This window comes from Pleurodeles waltl, chromosome 3_1 (assembly GCF_031143425.1).
Source record: "Pleurodeles waltl isolate 20211129_DDA chromosome 3_1, aPleWal1.hap1.20221129, whole genome shotgun sequence".
NCBI lineage: Eukaryota > Metazoa > Chordata > Amphibia > Caudata > Salamandridae > Pleurodeles > Pleurodeles waltl.
Window position 1 is genome coordinate 1,925,791,271 of NC_090440.1, and position 20,096 is coordinate 1,925,811,366.

At 42.2% G+C, this 20,096-nt stretch overlaps 1 protein-coding gene across 1 annotated transcript in view; it reads right to left on the reverse strand.

Moving 5' to 3' along the window:
• LOC138285789 (solute carrier family 13 member 2-like) overlaps nucleotides 1–20,096 on the reverse strand; it is a 700,806-nt gene that overhangs the window by 143,964 nt on the left and 536,746 nt on the right. The window lies entirely within an intron of this gene.

Consider the following 20,096-nt stretch of genomic DNA (forward strand, 5'->3'; position numbering starts at 1 on the left):
TACACACGAGACAACAATTACACACATCTATACAAACACAAGTCCACACATAATGACAATCACCGTCACACAACATGCACCTGAACAGTGCACGCAGTACCGCAACACACACCACAACATACAACGTCCACACCATATTCAAGTGGCACACATACTGACACAATCACGTCACCCACGACATGTCCCTCCACCTCACCGAGCCAATCGCATTGCATACATAAATACACTTTCTGAGTCACACAGTTGACAAGTGTGAATGTACCATCATCGTGGTGCCAGCATTCTTTTAACTATGAATACTGGAACCATAATGGCAGTTACGTATGTGTTCGATATGTGTTGTGTACCAGTGTGTCCCATCTGTGTCTGACCCACTTGTGTCCCCGACATATGCATTTCACAGTAATTTAAAATAAAATACTGTGACTATAAACAATAAAATTGGTTATAAAAGAAATGACTGTGACATGTACATGTCTGCAGTGGTCTTGTGCTTATGTGCAGTGACCTCCCTACTGCTGTGGATTGAGTTTGTGACTGTTTTCATCTTGCTTATAAATGGTCATTATCTTCCAGAACGCTCTGCTGTAGAACTGGTATCTGAGGTGTTGAAGCCTCATTCATCTTCTCACAAAGTGCGATGAGGTCTGTCTTTTGTGAACATTTCTGCTATTACTGATCCTGATGGAACTGTTTGGGATAAGGTCCCTATGATATTTTTGGTCCCACAGAGAGTATAAATTCCTCGTGCTTTTAAAATAGGTATGGATGATGTGATAACCCCAGGTGATACTTCTGATGAATGGGAAATGAAAACAGTTTCTTCAATGCTAACTGAGCTTGAATATTATTATTCTTTGACAGAGAGGATATGTATATGAACTCTGCAAATTATGGTGAAATGTTTTGTCATCATCACTATGCACAGCATTATCTACAAGGAGCTAGTACTCTGTTTACAATTTTTAAATATACACAATGGGAAAATTGCCCGACTCCACCAGTGGGAAGTTCCAAAACATATTTAGACAAATTCACATATTTTTTTGGGCATGATACTTCAGCTCATGTGTCTTATTATTTTAAATGAACACCTTTAAAATCAAGGAAAAATACTCTGACCCACAGAAAATATTTTTTTTCAAATTCATTTGTTTCTCAACTAGCAATTAAAGACTATGAATATTAGAAAGATACAATTGATTTAAAATAAGTTTGGAGAACAAACATTGCCAAGGGCAGTGTGTGGATGGCTTACTTAAAGCGTGTCTAATTTCATAACAGATTATTTTCTTGACTGACACAGTACAGCAGACCACTTACCTACGTTTAGCAAAAATTAAGGAACTGAATGTGCCCAGTATTCCCTCAACTGCATGGTTTGACGACCGGCATCATTTAGTCAATTAAACTGAGAACAGCTCAATGGTATAGTACAGAATAGTACATTTAACTCTACGCTTTAAAGCCCTAATGGGTGGTTATTGTGGCCAGTAATACAAATGGTTGTCATGCACATTTTTTAAATTCCTCACAGCCTTTCTAAGCAAGCAGACCAGAGTCACAGCACTCAGGGGTGGTCACTACTTTGTGGTGAATCCATTTTAGTTTCCCACTGGGACACAGGAGTTAAGCTTAGCCTTTGGCTTGCAGTCCTGTTGCCCCGTCACCTACTGACCTTTTACCTATTTAGTATGCTGTTTTATTTCATTTATTTTATTATTGCTTTTAGTTGCTGACACTGCTTACATTTATAAGAAATGTTTTGATTTTCACTATCAGTGCCATTCTGAGAAGGCGTCATTATCGGGGTAACTATCAGTGATGCACCTTGGTATTGTCATCATGTCCCTTTCTCACTTACATGTGATAGGAACATCATGCGCACTTGTTACGGATTGTTTATGCAATTGTGACACAAGTCTGCTACATTATCATACATACCTGTGTCAGGAATACTACATGACCTGTATAAATACATCTCACACGGACAAGGTGATTGGAGGGGTTCCTTCCAGATGCCATCTATGTTGCATTTCACCTTGCTGCCTTTTTGTCACCAGTGAGTCTAAGAGACCTCATTCCAAGGTAACAAGGGTTGGGGGTGCTTCTCATGAACATGGTACTGGCAGATTATATTTATCATACCTAGTTTTCACAAGGGTTGAGATTTAGGCTTTCTTGGTTAGAAATGTTATATCTAATGTTTATTGTAAGATGGTGGGGGGTTTCATATTCACAACTCTCATCTTCACAATTTTGTTTTTATTACTGTTCAATTTCCTAATCATTGCAGCACATGCATTTTATTGTAGACTGCAGTCTTTTCAATAAATATATTGAAAACTCTCCAGCATTTCCTTCATTGGCTATGGGACTCATTGCTAACAAGAGAAATGGGTAACTTCCGTTCCATCACAAACTTCCATGAGAGATCTTATCTAGAGTCCATGCGTAAGACTGCCAGAAATCACCTTCAAGCAGGCAGCCTGGCGGCGGTCAGAATCATTATCCGAAAGGGCAGCGGTGCTGCCCCTCGGATAATGATTCCTCGGCCTCCAGCCTTTCCCTGGCGTGTTTTCCTGCCTTGGCGGCAGCTCCACGTAATGTCCCGGCCAGGCATTTCTGTGGGCCGGCGGGTGAAAACAATGTTTCCACCCGCTGGCCCCCAGGAATGTTCATTATACGGCCGGTGGGGATCCGGGGACGCTGGCGGTCAGTGGTTTGACCGCCAGCATGAAGACGGCGGTTTTGACTGCCGTGTTCATAATGAGGGCCATAATCTCAGAAATAGAGAAACTTTAAAAGCTCCTGACAGATATACTGACATATGTCCCTCTTGTTCCTTTCAGGACATGCCAGATAGATGGAGTGAGAGAGTGGGCCGGTCAGAGCAGTGTACTGACTAAGTGAAACAAAAGAAATACTTACATGGTTCCTCAGACAAGAAAGAGGACAAATCACCACAACAAAAGCCACAATTGAAAAAGAAGAAGGTGGCAGCGATTTCGATATAACATGCCAGCAAACTTGAGAACATTGCTGAGGAACAAGACGTGGGCAGTGACCCTGCTGGACAGCGCATCGGAAGTCACAATATGTCGCCAGAGTCTGAAAGATCATCTGGATGTGACATCATCTAACGACTTACTTGTAGTCGATACCGCGGAGTGGCGTGTTCTCCCACCCGACAGGGTTTATGATTTAAATATTCAAATTGAGGGAGACATAGAACGCACTATTAGTGTAATTTTTTGGGAAGAACTTAATTGTGATATCCTGTTGGCAGAAAAAGACTGGCCACCTGAATAAGTCTGCAAGCTCCCACATGGGGAAGATGTCATTTCGCCTTCTTTCTCGGATCTTGTTCCGGATGCGGTAAAGGATGCCTATGTTGTTGACTGGGCTTTGGCGCAGGCACCCGAGCTGTACCACAACCACGTAGGGTGGGATACGGATTCCTCCTACCATGTAATATCTATTAGGTCTACACCCCAGCCTCAGCTCCTACACCCCAGCCTCAGCTCCAATATGCAGATAAATATGAGGCTAAAACTCAAGCGAGGGAGATCCTCCCTCAACTCGAGTACCAGGGAGTAATAGAGCCATGTGCCTCTGCAATGAATAATCTGTTATTCCCTGTTCGAAAACGAGACTGTTCATAAGAATAGTCTTAGTTAATAGACACTTAAACAACTACACACAAAGATATGCAATACAAAATGTACACAGCACCGCACTAATTAACATAGTGTGCAAACAACCTTGGATATTTCCAAAGGTTTTTTTCTGCCAAAACTTAGCGCATGAAAGTCATGCCCTGAGTATATTCTCGTTTGGCTCACAAAAATGCTTTTGCCATTTGCCCCAGGGCTATAAGAACAGCCCAGGGTTATTTTCTGTCCATGTAACATTAATATTGCATGATATTGATCTTGAGGCGTTGTCCTATGTGGAGTACATCTATCTCACAGATGACGACCTCAACATTCATCTTGCCAGGATGGATGGGATCATCTTAGGAATCGCCACCTTGGGCTACAAATTCAATTTTAAGAAACCTAAAATAGCTTTTCTCAGTGTTTTCTTCCTGGGATACAAGCTATCAAAGGAGGTCAGGAGCCTAGCCTTACACCTTTTTAGAAAAATGCACTCAATTTCAACCATCAAATACCATTAAGAAACTGCAGCCATTACTTGGTTTCTTTAACTTTGGCAAAACTTACATTCCAGAATATGTAAAATGCATAAAACCACTCTATGATTTAATTCACCCAGATTTCTCAAGTAGACACTTGACAGTTGAACACGCGCACATCCTTCGAGCATTACAGCAAAACATGCTAGAAGCTAAACACTTACACACACGTGACAACAAAACAAAATCGGTCATGAAAATAATGGCTGTGGTCATCGGGTTCACCTATGCCACCTTTCAGGGGGGTGACACATTGCCCATAGCATATGTATCACATTTATACTCCTACGCAGAAAAACACTTTGCACCCACAGAAAAGATTCTAACTGCTGTACAGATGGCTGTCGTCAAGGAAAGGCCACCTGCCCAAGGGAAACACATTACTGTTGTTACCCCGATTCTGGCCTTAGAGACTGTCTCCAAAGCAAGCATTCTTAATGCTAAAGCATTACATCCACGCTGGATTCAATGGGCAACCTTCCTGACTGGCATTGATGCTGACTACATCTTTGACCCAAAACTTCAAACACAAGAATTTCTCCAATACGAACAGGAGTCCCTGCAGATATCAAACTGTCATTTACACTGATGGTTCAGCACAACCAGCTGCAGGTACAAAACATCAATACTCAGCCGCTTGCGCAGCTGTGAGCGGAGTGATGAACGATGATGTATTCCACCTTCAACATACCTACATGCAGACCCTGAGGGACTGCACCACTCAGTTGGCTGAGCTTAAAGCTCTCATCTTGGCACTGGAACATATGGATCCAGATTAGCTCACATTAATTGTGTGTAATTTGTATTACTGTGTCCAGTCCTACACTGATTGTCTCAATCATTGGCAGTTGAATGGGTTCAGAGACTCAAAAGGGAACACCATAAAACACAGAATTCTGTGGGAGAGGGTGTCTGATCTAAGGGATAAGCTACCAGATGCTCATGTAGTACATACACTGAACCATCAACGTGTAGGAGTACAGGTTGTAGGAAACACTTTGGCGGATGAAGCAGCCAAATCAGCAGTAGCTGCGGATTCTGTTGCTGCAGTGACTCGTTCTCACATGAGAGTGGGTGAGATTCAGGCTGCTGTGAAAGCTTAGGCTGAAGGCAAGCCTCTTCCAAAAGCATACCCTACAAAATATTCCTATAATATCAGTGCACAGAATGTTGCCTTTGAGAAAATTCCTGGGGTGGGAGATCGAGTGATTCCCCAAACAAGACCAGAGATTAGACCTCATCAAAGTAGCGTATGAGGGTGTTGCATCTGCTCATGCTGGTGTTGCGGCCATAATATCACTTATACAGAAACGCTTCTGGTGTCTGGGTCTGTATTAACACACCAAGCAATGTGTCCTTTGCTGTGACATTTGTCAACAAATAAAGGGCTCCAACATCAAACGCCCACCACAGACATTCCTCTTAATGTTCAATAGGCAACTACAATGTGTGTAACTGGACCATCGTGGTCCCTTACAACTTGATGGTGCATACAAATACATCTTAGTCCCTGTTGATTCTAGTTCTAGATCAGTGGTTCCCAACCTGGTGGTCCACAAAGCCTCCTAAGGGGGTCCGGGACTGATTAGAAAATAAAATAATATTAACAGATTAGTAAAGTGTATATAAATGAAGTGGTTAATTGTACAACTGAAATTTTTAAAACATACTGTAAACATACTGTAAATGTCAAGTATTTTGAAATTAGAGGCTAAAATGTCATTAGTATCCTCAGATTGATTCATAGGAGCAGTGCTTGTGCAGCAAACAGAATATAGTAAGGATGATACGTGGCTTCAATTGAATTTAAAAAAGCTCCACCCTACTTATTGAAATTATTTTTTAAAATGTATGTTTGTTACAAATTAAATAAAATATGTTATTATTTGTGTTTGATGAATGCTTGTTTCTGTATTTTTTGTATATTGTTTTGTATTTCAAACCATCGACAATGTTTAGGCCGGGGTCCCCGGCTTCCAGTAATGACTGATGGGTGGGAACCTGCATTCCGATAATGATTCAGTGAGGGTCCCCAGGCACACATACTGACACAATCACGTCACCCACGACATGTCCCTCCACCTCACTGAGCCAATCGCATTGCATACATAAATACACTTTCTGAGTCACACAGTTGACAAGTGTGATTGTACCATCATTGTGGTGCCAGCATTCTTTTAACTATGAATACTGGAACCATAATGGCAGTTACGTATGTGTTCGATATGTGTTGTGTACCAGTGTGTCCCATCTGTGTCTGACCCACTTGTGTCCCCGACATATGCATTTCACAGTAATTTAAAATAAAATACTGTGACTATAAACAATAAAATTGGTATAAAAGAAATGACTGTGACATGTACATGTCTGCAGTGGTCTTGTGCTTATGTGCAGTGACCTCCCTACTGCTGTGGATTGAGTTTGTGACTGTTTTCATCTTGCTTATAAATGGTCATTATCTTCCAGAACGCTCTGCTGTAGAACTGGTATCTGAGGTGTTGAATCCTCATTCATCTTCTCACAAAGTGCGATGAGGTCTGTCTTTTGTGAACATTTCTGCTATTACTGATCCTGATGGAACTGTTTGGGATAAGGTCCCTATGATATTTTTTGGTCCCACAGAGAGTATAAATTCCTCGTGCTTTTAAAATAGGTATGGATGATGTGATAACCCCAGGTGTTACTTCTGATGAATGGGAAATGAAAACAGTTTCTTCAATGCTAACTGAGCTTGAATATTATTATTCTTTGACAGAGAGGATATGTATATGAACTCTGCAAATTATGGTGAAATGTTTTGTCATCATCACTATGCACAGCATTATCTACAAGGAGCTAGTACTCTGTTTACAATTTTTAAATATACACAATGGGAAAATTGCCCGACTCCACCAGTGGGAAGTTCCAAAACATATTTAGACAAATTCACATATTTGTTTGGGCATGATACTTCAGCTCATGTGTCTTATTATTTTAAATGAACACCTTTAAAATCAAGGAAAAATACTCTGACCCACAGAAAATATTTTTTTTCAAATTCATTTGTTTCTCAACTAGCAATTAAAGACTATGAATATTGGAAAGATACAATTGATTTAAAATAAGTTTGGAGAACAAACATTGCCAAGGGCAGTGTGTGGATGGCTTACTTAAAGCGTGTCTAATTTCATTACAGATTATTTTTTTGACTGACACAGTACAGCAGACCACTTACCTACGTTTAGCAAAAATTAAGGAACTGAATGTGCCCAGTATTCCCTCAACTGCATGGTTTGACGACCGGCATCATTTAGTCAATTAAACTGAGAACAGCTCAATGGTATAGTACAGAATAGTACATTTAACTCTACGCTTTAAAGCCCTAATGGGTGGTTATTGTGGCCAGTAATACAAATGGTTGTCATGCACATTTTTTAAATTCCTCACAGCCTTTCTAAGCAAGCAGACCAGAGTCACAGCACTCAGGGGTGGTCACTACTTTGTGGTGAATCCATTTTAGTTTCCCACTGGGACACAGGAGTTAAGCTTAGCCTTTGGCTTGCAGTCCTGTTGCCCCGTCACCTACTGACCTTTTACCTATTTAGTATGCTGTTTTATTTCATTTATTTTATTATTGCTTTTAGTTGCTGACACTGCTTACATTTATAAGAAATGTTTTGATTTTCACTATCAGTGCCATTCTGAGAAGGCGTCATTATCGGGGTCACTATCAGTGATGCACATTGGTATTGTCATCATGTCCCTTTCTCACTTACATGTGATAGGAACATCATGCGCACTTGTTACGGATTGTTTATGCAATTGCTGACACAAGTCTGCTACATTATCATACATACCTGTGTCAGGAATACTACATGACCTGTATAAATACATCTCACACGGACAAGGTCATTGGAGGGGTTCCTTCCAGATGCCATCTATGTTGCATTTCACCTTGCTGCCTTTTTGTCACCAGTGAGTCTGACTAAGAGACCTCATTCCAAGGTAACAAGGGTTGGGGGTGCTTCTCATGAACATGGTACTGGCAGATTAGATTTATCATACCTAGTTTTCACAAGGGTTGAGATTTAGGCTTTCTTGGTTAGAAATTTTATATCTAATGTTTATTGTAAGATGGTGGGGGGTTTCATATTCACAACTCTCATCTTCACAATTCTGTTTTTATTACTGTTCAATTTCCTAATCATTGCAGCACATGCATTTTATTGTAGACTGCAGTCTTTTCAATAAATATATTGAAAACTCTCCAGCATTTCCTTCATTGGCTATGAGACTCATTGCTAACAAGAGAAATGGGTAACTTCCGTTCCATCACAAACTTCCATGAGAGATCTTATCTAGAGTCCATGCGTAAGACTGCCAGAAATCACCTTCAAGCAGGCAGCCTGGCGGCGGTCAGAATCATTATCCGACAGGGCAGCGGTGCTGCCCCTCAGGTAATGATTCCTCGGCCTCCAGCCTTTCCCTGGCGGGTTTCCCTGCCTTGGCGGCAGCTCCACATAATGTCCCGGCCAGGCATTTCTGTGGGCCGGCGGGTGAAAACAATGTTTCCACCCGCTGGCCCCCAGGAATGTTCATTATACGGCCGGTGGGGATCCGGGGACGCTGGCGGTCAGTGGTTTGACCGCCAGCATGAAGACGGCGGTTTTGACTGCCGTGTTCATAATGAGGGCCATAATCTCAGAACTAGAGAAACTTTAAAAGCTCCTGACAGATATACTGACATATGTCCCTCTTGTTTCTTTCAGGACATGCCAGATAGATGGAGTGAGAGAGTGGGCCGGTCAGAGCAGTGTACTGACTAAGTGAAACAAAAGAAATACTCACATGGTTCCTCAGACAAGAAAGAGGACAAATCACCACAATAAAAGCCACAATTCGAAAAGAAGAAGGTGGCAGCGATTTCGATACAACATGCCAGCAAACTTGAGAACATTGCTGAGGAACAAGACGTGGGCAGTGACCCTGCTGGACAGCGCATCGGAAGTCACAATATGTCGCCAGAGTCTGAAAGATCATCTGGATGTGACAGCATCTAACGACTTACTTGTAGTCGATACCGCGGATGGGCGTGTTCTCCCACCCGACAGGGTTTGTGATTTAAATATTCAAATTGAGGGAGACATAGAACGCACTATTAGTGTAATTTTTTGGGAAGAACTTAATTGTGATATCCTGTTGGCAGAAAAAGACTGGCCACCTGAATACGTCTGCAAGCTCCCACATATGGAAGATGTCATTTCGCCTTCTTTCTCAGATCTTGTTCCGGATGCGGTAAAGGATGCCTATGTTGTTGACTGGGCTTTGGCGCAGGCACCCGAGCTGTACCACAACCACGTAGGGCGGGATACGGATTCCTCCTACCATGTAATATCTATTAGGTCTACACCCCAGCCTCAGCTCCTACACCCCAGCCTCAGCTCCAATATGCAGATAAATATGAGGCTAAAACTCAAGCGAGGGAGATCCTCCCTCAACTCGAGTACCAGGGAGTAATAGAGCCATGTGCCTCTGCAATGAATAATCTGTTATTCCCCGTTCGAAAACGAGACTGTTCATAAGAATAGTCTTAGTTAATAGACACTTAAACAACTACACACAAAGATATGCAATACAAAATTTACACAGCACCGCACTAATTAACATAGTGTGCAAACAACCTTGGATATTTCCAAAGGTTTTTTTCTGCCAAAACTTAGTGCATGAAAGTCGTGCCCTGAGTATATTCTCATTTGGCTCACAAAAATGCTTTTGCCATTTGCCCCAGGGCTATAAGAACAGCCCAGGGTTATTTTCTGGCCATGTAACATTAATATTGCATGATATTGATCTTGAGGCGTTGTCCTATGTGGAGGACATGTATCTCACAGATGACGACCTCAACATTCATCTTGCCAGGATGGATGGGATCATGTTAGGATTCACCACCTTGGGCTACAAATTCAATTTTAAGAAAACTAAAATAGCTTTTCTCAGTGTTTTCTTCCTGGGATACAAGCTATCAAAGGAGGTCAGGAGCCTAGCCTTGCACCTTTTTAGAAAAATGCACTCAATTTCAACCATCAAATACCATTAAGAAACTGCAGTCATTACTTGGTTTCTTTAACTTTGGCAAAACTTACATTCCAGATTATGTAAAATGCATAAAACCACTCTATGATTTAATTCACCCAGATTTCTCAAGTAGACACTTGACAGTTGAACACGCGCACATCCTTCGAGCATTACAGCAAAACATGCTAGAAGCTAAACACTTACACACACGTGACAACAAAACAAAATCGGTCATGAAAATAATGGCTGTGGTCATCGGGTTCACCAATGCCACCTTTCAGGGGGGTTACACATTGCCCATAGCTTATGAATCACATTTATACTCCCACGCAGAAAAACACTTTGCACCCACAGAAAAGATTCTAACTGCTGTACAGATGGCTGTCGTCAAGGAAAGGCCACCTGCCCAAGGGAAACACATTACTGTTGTTACCCCGATTCTGGCCTTAGAGGCTGTCTCCAAAGCAAGCATTCTTAACGCTAAAGCATTACATCCACGCTGGATTCAATGGGCAACCTTCCTGACTGGCATTGATGCTGACTACATCTTTGACCCAAAACCTCAAACACAAGAATTTCTCCAATACGAACAGGAGTCCCTGCAGATATCAAACTGTCATTTACACTGATGGTTCAGCACAACCAGCTGCAGGTACAAAACATCAATACTCAGCCGCTTGCACAGCTGTGAGCGGAGTGATGAAGGATGATGTATTCCACCCTCAACATACCTACATGCAGACCCTGAGGGACTGCACCACTCAGTTGGCTGAGCTTAAAGCTCTCATCTTGGCACTGGAACATATGGATCCAGATTAGCTCACATTAATTGTGTGTAATTTGTATTACTGTGTCCAGTCCTACACTGATTGTCTCAATCATTGGCAGTTGAATGGGTTCAGAGACTCAAAAGGGAACACCATAAAACACAGAATTCTGTGGGAGAGGGTGTCTGATCTAAGGGATAAGCTACCAGATGCTCATGTAGTACATACACTGAGCCATCAACGTGTAGGAGTACAGGTTGTAGGAAACACTTTGGCGGATGAAGCAGCCAAATCAGCAGTAGCTACGGATTCTGTTGCTGCAGTGACTCGTTCTCACACGAGAGTGGGTGAGATTCAGGCTGCTGTGAAAGCTTAGGCTGAAGGCAAGCCTCTTCCAAAAGCATACCCTACAAAATATTCCTATAATATCAGTGCACAGAATGTTGCCTTTGAGAAAATTCCTGGGGTGGGAGATCGAGTGATTCCCCAAACAAGACCAGAGATTAGAGCTCATCAAAGTAGCGTATGAGGGTGTTGCGGCCATAATATCACTTATACAGAAACGCTTCTGGTGTCCGGGTCTGTATTAACACACCAAGCAATGTGTCCTTTGCTGTGACATTTGTCAACAAATAAAGGGCTCCAACATCAAACGCCCACCACAGACATTCCTCTTAATGTTCAATAGGCCACTACAATGTGTGTAACTGGACCATCGTGGTCCCTTACAACTTGATGGTGCATACAAATACATCTTAGTCCCTGTTGATTCTAGTTCTAGATCAGTGGTTCCCAATCTGGGGGTCCACAAAGCCTCCTGAGGGGGTCCGGGACTGATTAGAAAATAAAATAATATTAACAGATTAGTAAAGTGTATATAAATGAAGTGGTTAATTGTACAACTGAAATTTTTAAAACATACTGTAAACATACTGTAAATGTCAAGTATTTTGAAATTAGAGGCTAAAATGTCATTAGTATCCTCAGATTGATTCATAGGAGCAGTGCTTGTGCAGCAAACAGAATATAGTAAGGATGATACGTGGCTTCAATTGAATTTAAAAAAGCTCCACCCTGCTTATTGAAATTATTCTTTAAAATTTATATTTGTTACAAATTAAATAAAATATGTTATTATTTGTGTTTGATGAATGCTTGTTTCTGTATTTTTGGTATATTGTTTTGTATTTCAAACCATCGACAATGTTTAGGCCGGGGTCCCCGGCTTCCAGTAATGACTGATGGGTGGGAACCTGCATTCCGATAATGATTCAGTGAGGTTCCCCAGGTTCAAGTAGTGATAAAGTGGGGGTCTACATAAGTCAAAAGGTTGGAAACCACTGTTCTAGAATCATGTGGTTATGGCCACAGGAGTTGTCTGACGCTTGAACTGTTATAAAAGACTTGCTGGTCTTTATCAGTACATATGCAGTTTCCTCATTCCACTAGGACCAGGGCCCTACTTTTGCTTCTAGGGTACTCAGGGACATCATGAGGACGATGGGTGTTGAACTCCATTATTCCTCCCCATAACATCCCGAGGGAAATTCTGTTGTGGAGAGGAGGAATCGTGACCTAAAGCAGTCCATAACAGCAGTAGTATTAGGATCAGGCCACAGCTGACTTCATCACCTATATGGGGTCCAGAGAGCACTGAATAATCTGCCAAGACAGTCCTTGGGGAGTCGCACTCCTGATGAGGTCCTCTTTAGGATACGTATGTATGTCCCAGATCTAGAGTGGCCCTGGTATGGTGGTGGCAGACACACCTTTTGACATAAATGAACGTCTCACTGTCTTGCAGGAGTTTCAACAATGTTGTGATGATAATTCATCTGCCAGTGCTACCACCTTAGGAATAAAGGATTTACCAACAACATCTATAGGCTAGATTCCTAAAGTTGGGGAGCTGGTTTGTGAGAAGATTGCTGTGAAGAAGGAATTCAGCCAATCTTACAGAGCATCGGTTCCAGTCTTGGGAATTCAAGGCACCAGAGCTATCATTCTGCCACAGCTGTCAGGATCCAAAGGGAACATATTTGTCTCCATTGGCAACATCACATTGCAGCATGTGGCCGATCCTGCACAGTAGATCCTGAGGTCCCTTTGGTAAGTCCCGGTCCCCTCTCACTACTCAACAGGATATACCTCTTCAAAGAAGAAACAACACTTCTGAATATACCATCATGTAAAACAATGCTACAAATGCCTCCTCGAGCATTGGGAGGGTAGAGAATGAGCTTCTGCTAATTCCTGTTACCACTTCAACAACCAGAACTGTCCAAGATGTGGCTGTTTTCTGACTCCAATGCAACACAAACTGACTATATCGTCTTTTATGAACCTCCATGCAAAGTGGATCCATCCACCAACTCAGCACTGGCTTGTGTGTTTGCACAGACTGCTTCTGGTTACTTGATCAACCAAGATAACTTTTCTTCAACTTCATCTACATCAGCAACTGAAACTGTTTCAAAGACACGTAAACTGTACATATGGCTTAAAAATAACTATTTGGGCTATCCATGGCATTATCTATGGATACTATTGACATTGATTGCCTTTCTGTTGTGGATTGGTTTTGTGACTGTTTTCTTTCTCTTGATAAATGGTCATTATCTTCCTGAATGATCTTCTGCCAAGCCTGTGGGTGAAGTTCTAACACCATATCTTTCCTCGCATAAGGTCTGAAAAGACTTGCCCCTTGTGAACATTTCAGCAGTAAAATTTCACTGACTGATGTAATTACACCTGGTGTTGTTTCTGATGACTGGGATGTTAAAACAGTTGACTCTATGCTGTCTGAACTGCAAGATTACACTGTATTTGAAAGTGAAGATAAGTATTTGAACACAGCAAATTATAGGGAAATGTTCTGTTATCATTGCTGGGGACATTACTTTCTGCACCGAGCAACTAGACATAGAGCAGTGTTTAATTACACACTATGGGAACATAGTTCAACTCCACCTGTGGGGAGGCCCAAAACATATGTAGATACATTTGCATATTTCTCTGGCCATGACACTACAAATGCAGAGTAATATTATTTCAAATTACCACCTACTAAAATGCGGAATATTTTGCTATCCGCCACCAAATTAATCTATTCAGATTCCTTTGTTTCCTGGCTTGCTGTGAAAGGTTATGAATACTAGAAGAGCACTATAGATGTGAAAAGCATATGGGGAACACAAGATTGGCAAATTCAGGGTAGGGAGGCTTTGTTTAGAGCATACCTTATTCCTGTACAAATTATATTTTTAAATGACACAGTTCAACAAACATCCTGCTTATGGTTAGCAAAGATAAAATAAATTAATGCGCCCAGTATCCCCACACCAGCCAAATTCACCAATTGGCAAACATTCCTAAATGTCACAGCAGAAGAACTGAATGCTTGGGTCCAGAATGGTACCTATAATTCCATGCTTTCAAGTCCCGATGAGTGGTTATTGTGGCCGTTAGACACAAATGGATGTCAGGAACAATTTGTTAATTCCTCAGGGGGTTTCAAGATTAGTCAGCCAGAACCTTGCTATGTCTTGGGTCAACACTTTAGTATAGTTACTTCATACAGTGTGGGAAAACTGTGCCAACAATGGTTATGCACTAACACCTTAGCAGCAGTTAAAGAACATCTTAGTCTCCTATCAGAGGAAGTAGACTTGCAGGATTTCTTGCAAGGTCCAAGAAAACCCCACTTTAAACGATTCCTGTATGCCATATACAATGAGATCTGGAAGCTTTCTCAAATAGAAGGAGCTGCATGTTTAAGGCGGATGGATAAAGAAAATATGGAGAAGGCTTTAGCTGTTGGCGATAATGGCGTGAACACTCTGTCCAACAGAATTTACACACTTAATAATATTGTGTCATTTGCGATTGACATCATTCAGAATGACATGTCCCTTTTATAACATGGGCAAAGTCAGCTGCATTCCATCATGCAGTTGGGTTGAACATTGCAGATTCTGAAAAATGGCTGCGTTCCTTGGAAATACATAAACAGTAGTGAATTGTTTTCTGCTTTTAATTTGTCCAGGGAGCAAGAGATAGTGGCTCAAAAGGAAGCAAGTTACACCATGCTTAACATTGAAAAGTTAGAAAAGCTGCCTTTCACTGTAGCAGAGACACCATCAACAGAATGGTTAGTGCACGGGGTTATAAATCTGCCAATTTCCACCTTTCGTTTCACAAAACGTTTGAAACATTTTGCTGTGGGCAGATGTCCCTTTGATTCGTCCAGCATTTCATATACTTTTGAATGGAACTATGTGGTTCTCAGCAATCAGAGTTGCTGCAGAATGAGAGCGGGAATTGCCTACACAATTTCAGTTTCTTATGTTTTATTCCCCCCACACAAGAGATAAGAGTGGCAGAAATGTGGCCTCACATTGATACTACTAATGTAAATTTTGACAGACTGAGCAGACTAAAGGTGTGACTGTTCCAAAAACAAGTGGCGTTGATATTGGCCAATCCTTATTAAATATCAACTTCCCCCAGCACTTTGGACAGTTGGTCTGCAGAATTTTCAACACCTCAAGCACTGCAGGGATTGTACACTTTTTAAGGCCATTGGGTCGGGATTTGTTTACACCTTACAGACCGTCTTCGGAGTTATTCCTACAGCTATCCATTCTCTCTCTTTGAGTGTGTTTGGCAGATGTTCTGTAACTTTGGTGCTGATTGGTGGAATACTGCTGCTGCTATTCCTAATACTCAGTGGTTGTGATTTCTCAGCTAAGTGGTGTGATGGAGCTACCACCAGCCCAGCTGTGTTGTGATCCCATGATGCAGTACTTTGGCCCTCCATTGCTGAAAGAATTGGAGCATGATTGGTCATTGTCATACCGACCAGTCCTGTGGTGCGTGCAACCAGTCTTTCATTGCACCTGGTGCCTCTTCGAGTGTACACCATTGGTGTGTCTTGCTGTACAGCCAGTGCCTCCTGTAGACAAGGAACTGTTAATGTTCCCAATGAGGGTCATTCACGGTCATGCCCCATAAGACTGCAGTTGATTTGCGAGGCCACTTATGAGCCACCGCTTGTGAACTACTTTGAGCCAACATCTGGCACTATGGATGGTGCTGCCTACGTGGGTGATCCTGCACCTGAGGCATCTGCACACTTTTGCTCTCTGGATCCTTCTACCAATCCTGTGATTGATCTACCATCTGCTGATGTGGAGTTCTTCCTGGACGCACTTCCATTTGATGACTTCGGAGACCTTCTACACAAGCATACCTATTGTTGAATAAATTCAACAGTTGGCTTGTTCAAAAGTATAAAATGTAACACCAAATTGACTTTTAGAAATTCAGCCCACATTTGGCCTGCCTTGCTTGTCATGGTTTTGTATGTTTTTATGTTTTAATCTTAGTTTTGGCTAATACATGGACTTATCTCACTGCCATTCTCAAAGGTTCAATTTACATCATGCTTGAAACATTTTCCAGTAAGCAGGTATGAAGCTTTAGGGGAGAGTTTTATTCATGAGGTATGTGAATAACCCTTCAATTACAGAATTGTGAGTGAGAAAAAGGAGGTTTGTCTTAGTGTAAACAAATGCAAAACGTATCCAAGTCACTCCTTGCCTTTTAAACATGCAACACTGCACGGAGACTGTAATGCGTCTGTGGCCAATCTGACCTGTTACTTGATAGGAGTACTAGTTTCCATGACTCTCCCAGTGTTTCTGTTGCTTTCAAATTGAAGTTACTTGATGCTGAATGATCAAGGATGTTGTCCCCTATGCGGTTTCTGTTTCTCAAACAATGACCTGCTGTAATAACATATTCTTTCCTCCCACGTACGAGATTAGGGTAGCTAGCTTGTGGCCTTTCATTCCTACCTGTACTGTTAATGTTGAGAAGGTGAATGGGCTGAAAGCACTATTTTTTCTGAAAAATGTGGCTGCCAGTGAAACCTTTGAACTGCAAGTTGCAAGGTCGTCCCCTGAAATACAATCACTGTTAAACACCAATGGTCCCCTACATTTTGTTGAATTTGTGAGTTGCATTTTTAATGCATCTGTCACTGTGGGTATTATACACTTTTTTAAAGCTGTTTGGTCTGTATTTGTCAGCACATTCCAGACTGTTTTTGGAGTAATTTAATCTTTTATACACTCTTTATTTTCGAGAGTATTTCGAGGCATACCACTTGTGTTATTCCTAATTTGTGGTATTTTAATTCTACTTTTGCTGTGCTGCAATGGATGTCCCACATCAAAGACAAATGGTGATGGAACTACCGCACATCCAGCTGTGTCATGAACGCATGATACAATATTTTGGCATCCCTTTATTAGAGGAACTAAACAGTGACTGGCCCTTGTCTTTCTGACCAGCATAGTTCTACTGTGTGCAGCCTGTGTTCTGCTGTCGAGTGTGCACTGGATGACTGTCTTCCAAAGCAATTGGTACAATCTACGGACATGGATCCGATGATGTCCCCTTTGAGGGCTCCTTTTCATTGGTGTTCTATTAGACTGCCATTGCTTCAGGATGCTTTCTATGTGACATATAATATGGATATGGATGTTGTGGCTCCAGGATTCCTTACTACTGGCGCTCCTACTGTGGGAACACTACAGAATGCTACTGCATCAGTGGTGGCTGAGGAAACTGATGATGTTTTTCATTTGACTTGCTCACTGAGGCTATTGTTGTTCTGTCATCTGCGGAAGTGGGATCCATTCTGGATTCCATTGCCAATATGGATACCATATTGGAAGCCTCCTTGAACTTTTAAATTTGGCCCCTTTTTGAAGTAAATAGTTTTGATTGTTTTTTTATTTTTAATTGCCTCATTTGTTATTTAGCTTGTTTGCTTTACTTGTTGGAGTGAACATTGTATTCCTTTTATTCTTTGGATAGTAGGAGTTCCTTTAGAATCTGTCTATTCACAGGCAAGAGGAGTGTGTAGTGAGGCTCTCTTAGACCTTAGACCGATTTTTAGCTTCATTTTATGTTTAATATTTTACACATTTTAACTGTGGTGCTTTTGACAGCAACTTTTTACACACTTTGCTTGCATGATATTATTCTAGGAATATATTCTATGAGTTACTTGTTTCACTTAGCCGTTTCTCAACATAAAATCCGCACATTCTATTCAAGTCTCAGAACACAGTATACAATGTCCTAGTACTTGAGTTGCCTGTTCAGGAGACAGCTTCTAACATCTAGACATAGCATTGTATTGGAGCTGTGCTTCTAACACAATGTTGCTTTTATTATACAAATGGTGCACTGGCACAGAAAGGGCAGAGGGGCACTCCAGCCACATCATATGTATATATCTTCAAGGTGGAGTTAAGAATAGTAAATCTATACTTATCTATTTGCAATTACCTTCTCTATATTTGGTCCGTGATATTTTTGACACAATATTCTGTCCACCCATTATTTGTGTTTCCGATTAACTGTCAGTGATCTGGTAAAGTACAGTGTTCTACTGGAGTACTGTAAGCCACAATTGTTGGCTTGAACCCTCTAACAAACAAAATGCTTTGTACCAGTGCTCTAAAATAGGCAGGCTGTACATATCTGTAGAATCTAGCATGAGGGGGGTAGGCCAGAGCTCCCCTCCTGTAGCCAAAAGTGAAAAACAAAAATAAGCATTTTTGCTGCAATCCTGTGTGACTCTTGTGGTATTGCAGAAAAAAACAAAATGGAGGACTGTCTTTAAGAAATATATGGGGAGGAGGGCATGAGTAGGGCCCCTTCCAGAACCCACTTTGGGCCCCGGGGACCCCATTTCTCTGGACTGCATCCTTCCATTAAGGGGAGGGGGTGCACCTAGAGCCTTCAAAGGCCCAAGGTAGGGCAGGAAAACATGTTTTGCTCCCGTCTGGCAGGAGCATTTTTAAACCTCCTGTCAAATGGGAGCAAACATACAACTCTGTTCCCAGCTGGCGGGACCTTTAAACATGGTCCTTCGGGCTAGGAGCAGAGTTCTGCTCTGTATACCTACACGCACTCAGAACACAGATTGCTCCCAGCCGGAGGAAGCAAGCAGAGAATAGCTTCTCCTTCTGGGTGGGTGCAATGCCGTCTCCCAAACTATGCAGGGGTCCTGGAGTTTGCTTCCCCTCTTCCAAGGTGGTGAATGGTGGATGCCCTGGGTGGGCACCCACTTATTATTAATGCAGGCCCCGGGGGAAGGGATGCCAGGGGCTAAATATGCTGGGTGCGGTGCCCTCCCCTTTTTTATTACATATTGCCAATGGGGATGGGGTTCCTTGAGCCTAATAAAGCTCAGGGAGGGGAGCTGCACCCTCCCACTCCCTCTTATAACATTTGCACCCAGGAGATGGGGTCTTCAGGGCTGAGAAGGCTTGGGGGGGGGGGCTGTGACCCTTAAGAAGGGGCCTCTCCCCTCTATAATAACATGCAGCCCCAGAGGATGGGGTCCCCGGAGTCTGATAAGGCTCAGGAGCATTTTTATCATTTTGCTCAGAGGATGGTAAGTCTCAGGGAGGGGGCTGTGTGGTCCCACTCCCCGGTTTATTATGTTTGACCCTGGAGGATGGGGTCCCTGAGGCTGAGAAGGCTTTGGAAGTTGAGCCATGTGGCCCATCCTCTTTTTAGTCAAATATGGCCCAGGGATGGGGCAACCCCACATCATATATGACCAAAGGCTGTGCGCAGCTTGGGGCTGGCTGCCTTCATATAGGTGTTGCCAACCCCTTGCTGTGCCGAAGGTTGTATGCTGCATGGGGTTGGCTGCCCACAGCTGTGTGCTGCAAGGTTTGTCTTTAAGTATGATAAAAAGCTAAACCCCTCTGCAGAGCTATTATGATAGTGAAACAAGTGCCAGAGGTTGCTTTTGCTTTTTCTAGGTTGTCTTGGATGCGATTTTCCCAAGCCAAGTCTGCAATGCTGTGCCTGGAGTGGTGAAAGGCTTCTGTAATGTTAAAGCTCGGTGAAGATAGCACTGTGCCAATCCTATGCTTAAATATTTTGCTCTATAAATGGCAAATAACTTTGTCCCTTTCTAGTTCAGTGTGAATGGCACTGTGCTAATCCTAAGCTTAAAAACTTTGCTAGAAAAGCAGACATTTGGG